The sequence below is a fragment of the Dermacentor silvarum genome, chromosome 4 (genome assembly GCF_013339745.2).
Source record: "Dermacentor silvarum isolate Dsil-2018 chromosome 4, BIME_Dsil_1.4, whole genome shotgun sequence".
In the NCBI taxonomy this organism is placed as follows: Eukaryota; Metazoa; Arthropoda; class Arachnida; order Ixodida; family Ixodidae; genus Dermacentor; species Dermacentor silvarum.
In genome coordinates, this window is record NC_051157.2 from 83,386,136 (window position 1) to 83,401,486 (window position 15,351).

The 15,351-nt window shown below is 46.3% G+C and overlaps 1 protein-coding gene across 1 annotated transcript in view; it reads left to right on the forward strand.

Moving 5' to 3' along the window:
- LOC125944726 (mucin-5AC-like) overlaps positions 1 to 15,351 on the forward strand; it is a 194,264-nt gene that overhangs the window by 109,042 nt on the left and 69,871 nt on the right. The gene's annotated exons all lie outside the window — the stretch shown is intronic.

Here is a 15,351-nt window from a genome sequence, read left to right on the forward strand (position 1 = left end):
CTGAAACCATGAAACGAAGTAATGCCAGCACTGGTCATCGTTTCAACGACCACGATGTGCCAAACGACCACGCATGCCATCTGGTGCTGAATTGAGACCTGTAGCCAGTTCGTTAACGCATTACTGTTTATGGATTACCGAAACGCCGGAGACACAAATGAGCAACGAAGAGCTGATGTCGCCATTCCGTGACACGACGCCGACGTCAGATACAGTACACAGAACTAATATTGCAATGACCATTCTGCCCTGCTAATGCAAATGTGTTAACACTTATTAGTGTTCTTTCTCATTCTGCAATATCAACAACATAAAAAAAAACTTTTTTACCGCATTGTCGTTGCATAAACCGCCACAAGGTGGCACCATTAGCGCCATTAACAGACTCGCGTTTAGAGTGGGAAAAAAAAGCAGAAGAGATTGAAACGACCTGATCTCTTAGCATTACAGCGGTACAAGGTAACTTTCTAGAAGAGGGGGGGGGGGGGGGGGGGAGAGAGATTAATGAGACGTATACAAAAAATGCTGGATAAACATCATGTATAGCATACCTGATTAAATCAAGCAGGATAGGTGATTATTTTTCCCCGCCCCGTTTCAAAAGGCATGCCATTACATCATCATCATCTACGGAGGCGCACAAAAACAAAGTTCCCAGTAAGGGTTCAGAAAGTTCGGTGATAGGAATTCTTCGTTTCTTTTTCTGTTTTTGTTAACATGGGTAGAACATTAGGCAATATAATAAGAGCTTGGTGGCGCAACCCACCGCCACGTTCCAAAGGGGACGCTCATATCATCCATCCATCCATCCATCCATCCATCCATCCATCCACTCTGTCATCGAATTCTTCGGCGTTTCGGCATTCCGTTAACTGTAATATATACGTTTGCTGCAGGCTAAAGCTCTCAGATAGTTGCACATGATATCATTACGGGAATCACGTCGGCATCTTCCACATTGAAAAGGAAACTGTCCTCACACGCATCCACATTAGACTGAAACGTCGCCCTGAGAAAAGGACTGGCTTAGCAGTTTCGGAAAGGGTTGACTGCAAGTGCGCAGCATGGCAAGATACTCATGCGAAGACAAAGGTGTGACTTTCCTTCATCCTGACAAAGTGAAAACGGTATCCATCAGGTTATGAAAAGCTGAATGCAATGTAAAGTTAAATACGCCATTGCATGATTAGTTCAGTGGATTCAAAACCCACTACGCCAGTTCGCAAGATAGTTGGACGTGGAAGAGACAAAATTCTAAGAAGGGAGCTTCGCCATATGTCTAAACTGTCGTGAATGCTAATGTGCGCAGCTGCAGTAATATATAGGTATGTGGAGCTATTAAATGAGATTATGCTTTCTGGTGCCAATCCACTCATGCCGGGAAGACATACAGAAGTAACGGGCAGCGACAGACACCAGCTTATCACCCAAAATGTCACAAAGTGCTTTGCCTACACCAAAGCCGACAACTTCGGAAATACGCAAACAAATACCATGACGCCATGTAGCAGCCTATTCTCTTCTGCAATAATTGATACAATGACCAGAACGATGATCAATTTCGAGTGAAGCTATAGCCACAATCAGAAAGAGAGGGAAGTGGGGGAGGGTTAAACAAAACTACGTTGCAATTTGCTACCCTGCAAAGGGTGAAAGGGAAGGATAGTACCGAAAAAAAAAAGAGTTGGGCAGCCAAGACGTCTCCAGCAGCAGCAGCAGCAGCAGCAGCAGCAGCAGCAGCAGCAGCAGCAGCAGCAGCAGCAGCAGCAGCAGCAGCAGCAGCAGCAACAGTCACAGGCTGGCAAATATGGGTGATACGTGCCTAACACAACAGCGTTGAAGCTGACCTATAGCGACCAAAGTCTTACAGCATTACTGTCAATCATGAAGTCAAGCAGTCCAGCCACTCATCCCTTGCCGACAGTTTCGAAGCTACGCTTTGTATGTTGCTCAGGTGGGGTTCCTGCAATGCTGGCATTAAGCGGCTCAAAGCATAAAGAACTGACGTACTTAATATCTAGAGCAGTGAAGTATCGATAGCCAACTCGATTCATAAAATGGATAGCGCATACAAAGAACGAACCAAAGAGAGAACAGACGAGACAGCTGTTAAGTTTCGAAGGCAGTTCTTTTAGACCAAACTCTAGCTTCCGAACTCACCATGATTGGCCTCTGCTCGAAAATGCTGAACGTTTCAAAGGCAGTTCTTTTTAGACACGATGGATTGCCCCTGCTCGAAAATGACAAACGTGCACTGGTCACAAACACCAAGCGTTCATAACAGACGGATATAAACGCGACTGTCTCGCCATATGCTTTACCAATTGGTAGTGCCCATCTAGAACTGGTGACGCTTATACAGTGCTGAGGGACACGTCCTCTGCTACAGATGTCTTCCAGATAAGATAGAATACGGGGTAGGTTTTCGAATTCATTATACATAGCGGACAACATTGATGAATTTTACAGCATCAATAAGAGGGTAGCAGTCGTCGTAATAAAGCTAAAAAGGAGATATAGATTAAAGGTAGTACAAGCCTACGCTCCGACCTCCAGTCATGATGATGAAGAAATAGAACAGTTTTATGAATATGTTTAATTAGCAATGAGAAAGGTGCAAACTCAGTATACTGTAGTCATGGGCGGCGTCAATGCAAGAGTGCGGGAAAAGCAGGCTCCATGGGGAACAAGCAATTGGCCACGATGGCATCTATTCTAGGAATAATATAGGATAAATGTTGGTAGAATTCACGAAAAGAAATCGATTTCGAATAAGGAATGCCTTCTTCAAGAAGCGCAGTTGCAAGAAATGGACCTGGAAAAGCCCTAACGGAGAAAGAAGAAATTAAATAGATTTCATACTCTCTGCCGATTCCAGCATAGTGAAGGATGTAGAAGTGTTAGGTAGGATAAAGGCAGTGACCATAGGTTAGTGAGGTCCAAGATCGCTCTCAATTTGAAGAGAGAAAGAGCAAAATTAGTCAAGAAGAAACAAGCTATATCATAGACGCAGCAAGTATTAAAGCAGAAGAATTCAAGCTGGTGCTCGCAAACAAATATGCAGCTTTAGAACAGGAAGACGATAACGTAGAGGTAATGAATGAAACCGTAACTAGGCTGATTTCAGAAGCAGCAATCGAAAGAGGTGGTAAGACACCGACGCAACCTGTAGATAAGCTCTCTCAAGTAACGAAGAACTTAATAAAGAAACCACAAAGCATGAAAGTGTCTACCTCAAAAGATCAGACAGAATTCGCTAAACTTTCAACGCTGATAAACACGAAGAAAGTAAGCTATATTCGAAATTATAACGTCGAAAAGATTGAGGAAGCAGTAAAATATGACCGCAGCATGAGATCAGCGAGAAGAAAGCTTGGCATTAGACAGGGCAAGAAGTACGCAGTGAAAGATAAACAGGGTAATGCCATCAGCAATTTCGATGTTATAGTACAAGCAGCACAAAATTCTATACTGACCTGCACAGTCAACCTTCATTGAAAGGAGTGATGAACAGGATACATAGGCTTCTTCTATAATGAGCGATGAAGTTTGAAGGGCCTTTCAAGACATGTCCCGCAGAAATTTTAGAAGATGGACTAACAGTTGATTTAATCAAATAGGAAGAATATATTATGGCTGAAAAGCTTGCGGCCCTTTACACGCAATGCTTCACAACTTCAGAGATGGAAGAATGTCAACATTAAACGAAGCCATACGAAGGAAGACGTTAAATAATTAAAGAATTATAGGCCCACTAGCTTACTTTCAGCATTGTATAAGATATTTAGCAAGATAATTTCCAATATAAGCGGGAAAACATTTGACTTCAATCGTGACTTCAATCAACCAAGAGAACACACTGGCTTAAGAAGATATTCTATATACAATGGATCATATCCATGTCATCGATCAAGTAATTGAGAAATCGGCGGAGTATAATCAACCTCCCTATATAGCTTTCATAAATTCTGAAAAGGTATTTGATTCAGTAGAGATACCAGCAGTCATGGAGGCATTGCGTAATAAAGGAGTACAGGAGGCATACAGGAATATCTTGAGATGTATCTACAAGTATTCTACAGCTATTTTGGTTCACGACAAGGGAAGTAGAAAATTACCCATCGAGAAAGGGCTCAGGCAAGGAGACACAATTTCTCCAATATTATTCACTGCCTACTTAGACGTACTCAAGCTATACGACTTAGGAGTGAGGATCAACGGCAAATATCTCAACAACCTTCGGTTTGCAGATGACATTGTCCAATTCAGCAACAATGGGGACGAATTACAACAAATGATTGACAACCTTAACCGAGAAAGTGCAAGAGTGGTGTTGACGATTAATATTCAGAAGACAAAGACGCTGTTCAATAGCCTGGCAAGAGAACAATAATTCACGATCGCCAGTCAGCGTCTAGAGTACGTACCGGAGTACGTTTATCTAGGTCAGTTACTCACAGGGGACCCTGATCATGAGAAGCAAATGTACATAAGAATAAAGATGGGTTGGAGCGCATACTGCAGGCATTACCAGAAGGAGGAGGAGTAGATTTTAATCAAGAGAAAGAAAGAGAGGTCGGCCTGGAGAGCGTGTCTCTGGCCTGCTACTCCTCACTGGGGTAAGAGGAAGTGGGAGATACAGGTAAAGGTAGGTGGCAGGTGATTATGATATGTTACAATGAGCTACTATATATACACACGTTGTCCAATACGCGGATGTGCGCTTTAGACACACTACACGCAGAAGTAATCTTGTCCACACAAAACGTTATCGCGCAAACGCAATTCGCACGGTCTTCCCGTCTCACAGGTCCTAGAGACGACCGTCTAAGCCAGGAACTACCAAATCATGAATGGAAGCTTACCACTGTCGTTGAAAAGAAAAGTGTACAATCATTGCATTCTACCGGTGCTAACGTATGGGGCAGAAACTTGGAGGTTAAGAAAGAAGCTCGAGAACAAGTTAAGGGACGCGCATAGAACGATGGAAAGAAAACATATGCAGATCCCATGCACTGCGGGAATCGATGTGCGAAGCTTTCTGTGCTGTTTGCGTTCATTGAGGGTATGTGGCGGTGATGTTGACATGTTGACGGCACACGACAGTCGTGATGTGATGTTAAATGTTACCTTGCCTGCGCCACTTGTGTCCACGTAGTACACAGAACACAGAGAGACGTGTCATTCATTCACTCATTCTTTACTGAAGAGAGCACAAATGAGCAATGCTTTTTGACGAAGCATTTTCTTTCTCCCGTGTAATGTTGAACTGCGACCATTGCCGAGGGGTAAGGTTAATCACCCGTTTCCTGGCGGCGTCGGTACGTGATCCGGTTGTCCCCATTCCCTGCCTTCTCCCTCTCTACTCCCTCTATGCCATTCTCCCTACCTCCTCCCTCGACTGCCCTTGCCGTTGAGCGTGAGCACGAAGGCAAGCGCGGCAGCTCCTGCAATGCTTCTGCGGGGGGTCACGCCTAAATACGGCGTCAGAGGGCATTGTGGCCCCACTCTACCGAAACGTCAGTGGAATATTAGAAGTTGGCGGAGAAATGAAGGACAGTTTTGGGACAGTTTCCCTTTCTGTATTCTCGCCCAATCACATGTTATAGTTACCTTTATACTTCACATATTTCAAAGTAATTACGCAGGGCTGCACCGTCTTCCGTCAGAAAAAGTTATCGAAACAGTGGTTTCTTTAGAATGCAATGTAATCCTTGTTTCACGATGAACTATTAACTCTAGTCCCGAGCAGATGATGTCCAAGTCTCATGACGTTACGAAGAGCTAGCGTGTACCTTCTCACTATTTCTGTCTACCCAAATTCCCCCTACCATGGGGAAAATAGGTGTTTTTGTATGTTACGGTAGATGTTTTTTTTTTTTCTGGAGGAACTATTGCATTCAATAATTATTGTAATACATGAACAGAAAGCAAATTGAATGCACTTTGCACGCATAAAAGTTTTATTAACAAGAAAGCGAACTGCTTAGAAAGCAAAAATATAGTTTCTCCTCTTTCACGTCCGATAGCGCAGTGTGTCCGTGAGCGGCGCGGAAGGTCTCGAAAGCGGCGTTTCAAAGCATCGATACCGGGCGGCCATTTTTTTTCGTTCTCCTTTGACGATCGCTACAGTGTACTAGAATTCTAGTACACTGTAACGATCGCTAAACTTCGGAGCGCGTTTAAAAATTACCGCCTCGCGGGAAAAAAAGCGAACTGCTTAGAAAACTAAAATATAGTTCTCCTCCTTCAATGGCGCAGTATGTCCGTGAGCGGCAAGGAATGTTTCGAAAGCGGCGTTTCAAACCATCGATAGAGGACTAATTATGCCCAGTGGGCGCGGTACGGTAAGAGTTAATAAGCACGGTAAGAGCCTCAGTTTTAGGTGACATTTTACTTGCCTTTTATGATCGCAAGCTCCGTCCGACAAGCAAAGTCAAAGTGATGCAATATGTAGATTTTTTTTCCGTAATCGACCACTGAACTTCCGTCAAATAATAGCGGTTCTCGTTTCTCCGGGTAACTATATATGTTAGCGTTGTGCACCCGATCTCAGCGCACACCACAAAAAGACATGCCTTCACAGACGCCGGCAACCATAATGACCGATGGGCACGGGCCACCGTCGAAATGGAAGGAACAGAAACAATGGGCCCCTGCCGCTGCACAAAAAGTACCGAAGTGTATATATACGCCCTTACACGTGTCATTCAAAAATGCGCATACCCCATCAAAACCCTAAACAACTACACCGATTCCCAACAGGCATGCAATAACATCCCTCTCATGACATAAAAGATAAAAAAAGCGTTCGAACTCTACTGGGTACCTGGTCATGCTGGGATGCAATGTAACGAAAGCGCAAACCGACTCGCCTGCGAAACCGCATTCCGGGCCCCCTGCAAGCGCAGCCAACCCCAGGGATAATTTATCTCGCCAAAACCTAACACACTAAAAGGCCTGCGACCCAACCCGAAAGCTTACTCTAAGGCACACGCACACCATACCAAGGAAGAGCAGTTCCACTGAGGCAAGCGCAAACGGGTACTCTCCTAACTCCAGTACGGATGGCCCCGTAAGAGCCTATCACACTCTGCCAAAAGACCACCACCACGACGCTCCACAAGCCGGGAAGTGCTAAACCAGCATCATCTCTTCGGCGAAAGCAATGGCCACCAGGACAAGACATCATCACAACACTCTCAACACAGGAAGACCAAACAAGATTCATCGCTTACATCAAGAAACATCACCACATCGCAAAGAAGACCGACAAGCCCCCAACCCAGACCCAACACGAGCTACCTAAGACCACGACGCCACCTAGAAAACCACAGCAGAGAGCCTAGGGTTCCCTGAACAGAGGGGACCCATACGGGCATTCAGCATGAAAATAAAGTTTTCATTCATTCACTCATAAGCAAGAGCCTTCTTCCGTACACCTTTGCTCACTCAAAGGTATAGAGTAAAGCAGGGTATCGCAAAAGCGTGCATGAAAGCGACCCTTACCACGTCTTGTGATCACCAAGTGGAAAAAAGCTTTACATCCCAAGTAGAAAGGCTAAATAAAGCTTTCAGGGTACCCCTTAAAGCTCTTGACGAGCCATCAATCACAGAGTGCCTAATAGCTGATTTAAAAAGTAAGTAATCGAGGGTTGCTCAGCCCGAGAGCCTCCCGCAGCAAAATGTCGCGGTGATTCCGCACGTGCACAAGATATCGCACAGTCTAAAGAACGTTTTGTAGCGAGAGCTACATTGGCCGCATTTTCGCCGTTTCGCTGCGGCCGGTGGCCGCACCGCGAGCTGAGCTGTTGTTGCCTAGCAACCGCCGCAGCTGGCAGCGCCGCTCGCCGCGCCATCTGGCGTCATCTGCTCGAGTTACCACGGCGCGGCGAAGCGCAGCCGTAGTTGTGTTATAGTGCCTAGAATATATTCTAGGCACTAGAATATATTCTAGGCACTGTAGTTGTGTTGCAAGCGTTCGCTGCTTGCATCTGGCATAACGTCAGAGGAGCAGCCGGTGAAACCGCGTTGCAACAGAGAAGGAGCGAATATTTAAGATGGCAGGCTTCAGGCAACTGATCGCTACTCCAAATAAGCGTAGCAGCCTACGGCAAAAAGAAAATCGAAAGACAGGAGTACAAGTATCATTGTAATATTTACCAGATTCCTGTTTCTTGCGGACGTTTCTATGTCGGACAAACGGTCTGCTGTGTGAATGCAAGAACACTCAAACGAGGTCAGTAAGCAAGCAAGAGATAAGCATCCGTCACTGATTTGCGTTTAATGTGCCTGCGAACTTTTTTAAAGGTTCCACCATTTTGTCACCATGATGAGCGCACCCGACTGATATCTGAAGCCTTCCACATCCAGAAACGTAGTGATGCATGCGTCAGCTACCCATCCATTTCACTCCTTAACTCTGAAGGAGATATCTTTCTAATCGGAGTGATTTTGTCGCATTATTTCTACGCATGCTTGTGTTGAGTCTTTTCTGTTTTTCTTGTTGAGGGCTCAACAAGAAAGGCGTCTCAACCAAAGTCGACGCAAAAGAAAGTCGACGCACATGGAATATGTAATTTATATGTACTGAAATTGGGACATTAAGAAGTGTTGCATAATTGCATATTTTTGCAATATTTTCTTTGTTTCATTGTCAGACCTTATATTTTCTTCCGCACCCTCTATTTCTTTCATTGATGTTGAGCTTTTTCAACGCGCTTTTTCTTTTTTGTTTGGGGGGGGGGGGGGGATTTTTTTACGCCCATGTACGTCGACGTTGTTTTCTTTCGCGTTGACTTTGGTTAGCACGCCTTTCTTTTATTGACCAAGAGGCCAGGTGGTCCGATCCAAGATAGAGTGCAGTCTATGGCACATTGTGATTAATTTTCGAAGATATTGGCACTAATTACGCCCGTACCGTAAATTTTACCTAGTCTGCGACTAAGTTTCGCTTGTCGTCACGTTGAGGCCTACATTTCGATACCTTTTGCAACTCGCTACGATGCTCTGGAGGCGCGAAAGGGCCGTTTTTAACTAACAGGCCAGATAGACACCCAGATCCCAAGTACGCCGACCCGTGTGAAGTCGCCCAAGAAGACCTTGTCCTCAAAATAAAATAAAAAATTAGGGGAAAGCTTCACATAGTGGTGCGAAGACTGGGCAAACAGCGAACCTGGCTACCCCACCTAGCTTTATCTCGGTTCGGCCAAGTTATTGCGAGGTTATGCTTCGAGACTCGGACACGTTTTGCGCTAGATCACCCCAGAATCCGACAGCCCAAGGAGCAACACACACTCGGTCATTAAAGTATCTGGACGCTTCTGCACGCTCAAACGCTTTTTCTCGGTTTCGCGTGCTCGTAACTCCGGATCTTCTGCGAATCACCGACGTTTCGCCGCCGCTTCTGCGGCGCGATACTCGTGATCGGACCGAAGCTTCGGCGTTTCACTCGCTCTCGAGTAGCGGCGCGGCGGCTTTCGCGCCGCGCTTCCTCTTCTTCGGGAGTTACGCTCTTCTTCAGCCGACCCATCTTCGCGGAGATGTGCTCGGCGCGGAGAGGCGGGACTTTAGTGTCGCCGCGGCGGCGACGCGGAGCTATACATCCCGTGGGTCGGCGCAGTGACGTCACGGCTGAGCTCCATGTCTGCGCAGCCGCGGCAACCACTCCGCACGGCGCGGTGACGTCATGGCTCGGCAAAGCTAAGGCGAAGCGTTGCGGCACGCGCGATGACGTCACGGCTCACGCAGCTGTGGCGAGGCTCGGCGCGGTCGGTGCAGCTGGGGCGAAGCGTTGCTAGGCAACGCATGGTGACTTCATCACCAGGCGGAGGTTTTGCGGCGTACACTCGACGGACCATCCTCGAACTTAAAAAGTGCTAGTTCACAGGGGTATGTGCCATTGTGCTTGGATCCTTTCTACATTACCTCCAAGAACGGCTCCCATTTTTTGTGCGCACTACACGGCCTAACCATTCTTCTTTCTGCGGTTTTACATAACCAAGAGCTTAAACAGCTCCGCTGTTAAAAGGCGTAGTTCCGCCCGAAAGGCGAAGCATCGATTGCAATAGCAAATTAGTGGACAGCTATACGAAGTAAGGATAGCAGTTTTATCGGCCGTATAAACTTGTAAACATATGTATATTAACTAAATGAACAAGCATATTGTCAGGCGCGCACAAGCAAACAACGCATCTCACTCGATGACCGCGGAAACTCGCTGTCAAAACGCTGGAGTGAGTAAGCGCGACAGCAGCAAGCGAATTGACCTTCGTGCCGCTGCTCGCATCAACACGAACTAAGTCGCGAAAACGCACCGCAGAGCGAACTCTGTCGCCGCCGCCGATGGCTTTCAAGATGCAGCGGCTGGGCGGGCGCTGGCAGAAATGACGTCGCCGTAACGATGCCGTCACGGCGACGGCAGGAATGCGCCTGGAGTGTCCATATAATTGCTATCGCAATAAAACAGAAAAGACTGAACAGGAACGTTCGTGGAAGTAATGGAACCAAACACTGGAATGATGGTATACTATATATATTGCTTTGACTATATTGCTGCTTGACTGAATAAAACATCTGGTTTTTGGTCAGCGCCGTTGTCTGTACCTTTCTTACGCCCTGTTCTTTTGCGTAGCTTCTGTTCAAGGCACGTTTATGGTGTCAGAAAAATCCAACTCAGCCTGACTCACTATCTCGTCTTAAACGCCGGCCGGGGTTTGGCTGCTTTCCGCAGAACGCAGGCCACTTGCTTCTTGTGTGCTGTCTCGTGCGACTTGTGACAAAAAGCAACAAGTCAATGTGCATGGCAGAGATTGCAGTAGCGAAAAGGAAATAGTCGGATGCTCTACCCATTAGGCCATAGGCATGCAGCGAGTGAATCGTCAACTTTTACCGCTGGCGTATAGGCACGCCGCGGGAGCGGAGCGTGCGCGTCCTTGCACGGAAACGCGAGCCCGAGCGCAAGAGGTATGCAGCAATGAGTGACCAAGCATATAAGCAGCACCTGGAGAAAAAGCGTAAAGCAAAAGGCCCAGAAGCGATGACGGAAAACCAGCGGGAGGGTCGTCAAGCAAAGGCCATGCGGACAGCGAAACGATGTAAAGCGATAACGTATAGCGACGTATAGTCGGTGACAACCTATAGGAATTAAAATGCTATGTGTAGTACGTTGTTCAACTCAAACTAAAATTTGCATAGATTCGCTAGCCAGTTAGGTTCGCTTATTTACCCAACGTCAAGCGGTTTCGCATGTTTGAAACGACTGTTTTCTCCGTACAGATCGGTATTCTTGAGTCACATGATTTCAGGATGAAACTTGAACGTTTAGGCAAACTTTATGGATGATCCTGATATCGCTTCTCAACCAAAAATAACAATTTAGCTTCAAACTGTTATTCTCCAATTAGCCTAGCATATTTTACATTAACAGAGCAATGTGATTAAGCTGTGAGCTGCTCATTCCAGCTGGCTGGGCCCTCTTTCATAGGTGAAGGGCAGCTGCACTGCGTTTTTGTGGGTGGAGCTTGTTTGTAATTCTGCGGGTGTCACCAGCTATTTGTGTCGCGAAATTAAGTGAAGCGCTAATACTTCGCATGATGTTTAAATATTCCAGACTCCAGCGATTCTTGAAATTTCTAAATTTGTTCTGGCAAGCATGATCAAATGACTGGCTGACCAGCCGAGATATGTCATGCAAATCCACTTAGTACGCCGTGACTCTCAGTTTGCCCAGCGCCGCAACGGCCTTTCTACGGAACGTAGCGCAGACGAAAAAGCCTCCCTAAAACACATCCGATGACCACGAGAAGGCGCGTGTGAAACGGTGGTGTTCATGAGAAGCGCTTCCCGTGGGCAGCGCGTGCGAAGGGACACACCTGTAGCGCTGCACTGCCGACCCGGGCAGCATTGCATGTGTAGCGAGCGTTGGAAAATGTGGCCCGACTATTACTAACTGATTGAACAAGCGTGGTGTGAGCGCGCACAAACAAACATGAATAGATCACACTGAATGACTGCAGACAACGACTGTCAAAACGCTGGCAGCAAGCGCATACGCCGCACCAACGGGCGAAGGTACGTGCGGTCTATCGCTTCAACGGAAACTGAGCGGCGAATGCACGCGCATAAAGGTCAGAGCCGTGTGGAGATAAGCGACGGTGCGAGCGAGCGACGAGCGTGGTTGTTGGCAGAGTGGAAGTGCGCCCCCCCCCCCCCCCCCCCCGCTCCCTCCGGCGCTGGCTTCCCGCTTCTTGCTTGCGCGTGGGAGATTGAGTGCGTTCGCTCTCCGTGATAGCGCGCGTCCCCGCACGCTTCCGCTCGGGCATACGGCGCGCGGGCCGAAGATTTTATCTATAGGGAACCTCTCGGCGACGGCGACGGCAGAAATCCGTTGAAGTGTCCATATAATTGCTATCGCAATAAACTTCGGAGCACTTTGGTGCAAATAACTGCCCAACTGCTGGACACGTCCTAACACTTAAAATTGACAAGCGTTTATTCCAGAACGTATTTGCTTGGTGTAATACAACGTTGCACTGTCTCTAAATACAAAAAAAAAAGGAAACCTAAGTTTGAGTATCCCTTTAATTTAAATAAAGACAACAAACCTGTTCACACATCGTGTTGTAACTAGTTTATTTCAAATTGAACGAAGCTGCTCACAGTTGACAGCTGCCAGTTTAGCCTTCTTTCAGCAAGGCTAGAGCTAGCAACAGTGAAAAACACTTGGCCAGACTCAATGTCACCAATGTTCACCTGAGCTAGGACAGCCTTGATGAACCCCTGGTAACGGTCAAGCACTGCTTTAGACACCCAGGCGTTTTTCAATGGTTTTCTTTTCCTCGTAAAGCTGAAGCTCCAGCTCAGCAACTGGTTGAATCACAGCTGGTGCCGACTGATTATTCAGACACTAACAATTCAGACAAGCTGGATTATTCGGACTACTTTGAGGCGCCTACCTGGCCTATAAATTAATTACAAGTACGACCGAACTTTCTGAAACCTTAAAGCACGCACCGTTCCAAAATTCGGACTCGCCTAGCGCGACTGCGCATGGTCTTCGGCTATGAATGTCGTCGCTCGTAGACGTGACGCGCCTACGCTAGTGACGCGAAAATCCGCGAAGGCGAACGTATCCTTGAAAGTGCTCACCCGAGAATACGGCAGTCTTAGCCACTAGTCGAATAAGTTCGCTTTCTGTTTTGCGTGTTCATTACCTTTCACATTAGTTCGTTTATTATTTGTCAGATTTCGTTTTGTGAATCGGTTGTTGCACGTCTATCAATTTAGAGGGTAGGGCGCCGCCAGATCGCTCTCTTCTCGCTGGAATAGCGTATAGACGATTTGCGCAGCCGGTTTGTGCAACTGAAATCAGATGGCGCCACCGGAGCGCCGCGCGTGGTTGGACATCTCTGGCCTTGGGCGCGCAACGAAACTACCATTGCTCAGTCGCGAAAGCGTAGCCAGCGGCATTTAACAAGCGCAGTTTGTCAAACGTCGAACAATATTCTGCTCCATGTGGAGTTTAAGAGGGAAAACGTGTGCTGTGGTCGGATGCAAAAACTGTGATGGCGACATTAAGCTGTGGAACACGTCGGTGTGTGAAATACACGCGCCACAGCTGCATCAAGACTGCCCGTGCCCGAGGCCGTTTTCCATGCGCCGATTTCCTCAAGGAGAGAAAAACAAGCTCACCCCGACAATGCGGATAGCGAACCTACAGAGAAGAACTTCAATTAAGGCACATCGGCAAGAGTAAGTGGCAGATCATAGTACCGAATAAGCGAACGCGCTCGGCGTGCGGAATAGTGTATCAACTTCCCATCTTGCGCTTGCTGTACATTAAGGTCACCGTGCGATGTTTCCGTAGGCAGAACACAAGCATTAGCGATATCGTATTGGAATAGTCACCTGCTATCAGTGATGTTTATCCTTAAGCGAAATTACATGCCACGTGCGTATATGCGCCGGGATCGGTGCCAATTAAGGCGTACTAGTTGTCGCGGTGAGAACTCCTGCAAAAAAGATTGGAAAAGTGCTATCTGAATCGCATTTTTAAATCGTTAAGCTTGACGAATTCCTGCCTGCGCGTCTGATTTTACATATGTTGGTTTCGCTGCTGTTTCGGATGAACGGTGTGATCAGACGTAGACCTGGCGTTGTTTGTGGCCACAGGTGCGCGAAAGCTAGCTGTGTGGACGCTGTAGCACAAAATTATTGTTTTAAACAACGCTAGAAGCGTTGGTTGCGTGTTTATCGTATCGTTTATCGTAAATGTCAAGAGAAACCATGAAAATAAAAGTAAATAATTTCAAACTTGCCAGTTTGACATTATTTGATTAGCTGCGCATTAAAGTAGTGGTAACTACAAATCAGCTGTTCCTTCTGCCTTGTGTCTTTCAGGTTTCCCCCAAAGCGCATGCTGAATATATATATTATTTACTTTAATTTTCATAGCCTCTTTTGACATCACGAAATTGTGGCATTATTTGACACTATGAAATTATGACATTATTTGTGATTATGGAAAAGACATTGGCAGCATATTGCTATTGCCTTTTTTGTCACATTGGTGGCAGTTTGCAATAAGAACTGCATGCGTTACCCATGTGCGTGCATTTTATTTATGTGGACTCCTTTATTCTTACGTTCAAATAAAAGCAAACCATTATAAATATTACATCAATCACCCTTTTCTTTCAGGCATGTTCTATTCACTTTGTTGATGGGCGTCCAACCAAGGACTATCCCTACCCAACACAGCAGCTTGGAACACAGCTTTACGCTTGAGATGCCATCCTTGGATTGACACAAAGCTTTCCCAACATTGCCACTGTCAAAAAGGTTGATGCCCTCTGCAAACCCCCTGTAGTCCAGTGCAGGCTTCCCATCTTGGTCGATTGCCTTGACCATGTAGTCGTAGACAACTGAAATAGGGGAGAAACATTTGCATGTAGTGCGGGAATGAAAAAAAAAGGCAATGAAAGAAAGCTGATTTTTTATTTACTCCTCAAGACATCTGCAGATGTTTGAAATAACTAAAATAACACGATAGATACAGTCTAATATTAAACTGATCGTTTGGATTTATAATTTATAGTTCTGGAGTTTCAATAATTCATACATATTGATTACTAAGCTGGTGTTGCTCTCCTATGAAGAGTTTGGAATGTTCAAACGCTCAGAACTACGTGCATGGCGTCGACGCAGCACACAGATTTTCAAAATTATACGTGCATAAAAAATAAAACGGCCTTTTTAGAGGGTTATTTCTTCGGATCTCTTTCTTTCTCGTTGTACCTCGTGTTCTGTCACACTGAGCTAGAAGCTGCTTACGTCGGTCTCCGATCGAAA